This window comes from Tupaia chinensis, unplaced genomic scaffold (genome assembly GCF_000334495.1).
Source record: "Tupaia chinensis unplaced genomic scaffold, TupChi_1.0 Scaffold000085_1, whole genome shotgun sequence".
Lineage (NCBI taxonomy): Eukaryota > Metazoa > Chordata > Mammalia > Scandentia > Tupaiidae > Tupaia > Tupaia belangeri.
The window spans coordinates 3,219,172-3,221,488 of record NW_006159547.1 but is presented as its reverse complement, the minus strand read 5'-3'; positions in this window follow the sequence as shown (position 1 = coordinate 3,221,488).

The window sequence follows — 2,317 nt, the reverse complement described above, 5'->3', positions numbered from 1 at the left end:
CTGCCTCTTTTACAATTTGCCCATAATTATTGAGAAGAACATGCTTTCAAGATATGCCAACCCAGCAGCAGCTGGTGGACTTGCCAATCTTGTGACCAAAATATCATTTTATCATTCTGACCAACTTATTTTTATTAAGTAAGATGTGACCAATTCAAAATAAACTTAGGATGAAGGCAAGTTTTCAAATCTCTTGAGTCTAACCCTATTAATAAATATCAGTTTATCAAGAGCAACAGTCTCTCTGCTGGAGTTAGGGGTACCACAGAACAGAATGGTCATCTCCACAGAAACCCAGAACTGTCCACTTAGAGGTTCTATAGTAAGTAGATGGCCAAGCCCTGCACTTCTGTTAATCTTTAGGGTATCACTTCATACTGCTTTATCACTACCCAAGATGATGCTAATAATTGTTTCATGTAAAGCAAAACTACTTTCACAGCTCTGCTAACTTCAAGTCCTAAAAATTTGACTCTTTTCCTATGGAGCATAATATTAATTCTCCAACATACATATACCTGATAATCAGCATAAAAGCCAATCAATAACTCATCTCCCCCCCAACAGGCATTTTTACCTTTCATTTAGCAATGAGAGGTGAGTATTTATCTGTCCTGAGGAACAAGCAGGAGAGACTTCTGATAAAGATTTATCTACTCTTGGGGCCCCGCGCCAAGGCTGCGACCGGCGGCGGGCCCTGCGCGGCTCCCCTGGGCCCGTGACAAGGCGGCAGACCTACGACTTGAAACTCATGCGGGGAGTGTGTGCTCATGCCCAAAATCCCAGGAGGAGAATGGAGGAAAAGGTACTGCAGCATGGCCACCCCACCAGGAGGTGATTTCTACCTTTCTGTCTCTCTCTCCAGTAAGTGCATGCAACATATAGGAAAAATCTCTTTAAAAATTAAGTTTATTCATTTATCTTTACCATGAGTGTATGCATGTGAGAGCTATTTATCTTTTCCATGAGAGAGAGAGCTAGAGAAAGAGAGAGAGAGAGAGAGAGTGTGTGTGTGTGTGTGTGTGTATAGGGGAATATGGGGAGGGGGGGAGAGAGAAGAAAACACCACTAACAGGGTCCTGAAATCATGATCCACCCTCAGCAAGTCCTGGATCATGAACATACACCTTCTCAGCATACTATGGGAGGTCTCTAGATATGAACCTAGAGCCATTCCATGTGGATCATTCTTACAGTGTGTCAGGTTTTACCTCTACATCTCCACCCAGACCCATGGTTTTTACTGCCTTTTTACTGCCTTAATTCATCACAACAGAATCTCAACACACAAACTTTGGGTGGAGGATGGAGGGGTGTCCAAACCACAGCAATTGTCAAGTCAGGATAGTTGGAGATGAAGCCAACAGAGCCAGGTAGAATCCATAGAATCATAGAGAAGCAGAGACAGAGCCATGGCACTCAGATAATATACTCAATTCACTTTGCCTCTGGACAGGTATGAATTACAAATGTATTACATAAGATAATAATACATTTACCACTGTTGTTACCATTTTGAATGGGGGGTAGCTATTACCTGAAGGTGAAATCACTCTAATTACAAACTCTTCAGTCCCTGAATTGTTCCACTGTTGGTTTGCCTATACTTATCTCCTATCTCTTTCCTGTTTCATACATCAAACTCTCTTGTTGCTGTGAGACCAAGCTCAGCTAGTTTCCAACCACTGCCCCAGGTATATTAGTTTGTTGTTTATAGTCACATAAAGTCTCAGTCCCTTTCTGCCTATTTCCCCTCTGTATTGTTTAAGCTACAAAAGAACCTTAGCCAATTACTGTGAATGAATGAATTTGGGAGAGGGGGAAGAAATAAAAACTGTTCAATGAGAATTAGCACTTCAACCTGGAACTGCCTGAAGTTTTTCATGTGACTATCTACTTAAACTGTTGATGGCAGCTACTTTTCACTAAGAACTTATGACAGAGTACTTACACATTATCTCATTTAATACTCTCCATACTATATATTATTAGAACATTATCCTCATTTACTAATGAGCAAAGTGAGGTTTGGACAGAGTAACTTGCCCAGGTCACAAAGCTAAAATGTGGCCAAGGCTACAGAATCACTTCTGCTATATATGACTAGAAAAACGAAAATATATAAAATGATTATCTTTACACATTAAGTAAGAGGCAGCTTATGACTGTGATGACTGTGATTCTTGAGAGAAGAGAAACAAATTAGGTAAATCCTATGATTGTCCTGGATTTCTGCCTAGCGACATGTTCTAGATTGCAGTTAAAAAAAAAAAAAAAAAAAAAAAAACAAAACAAGAGGGTTGGGAAACTTTGCAAA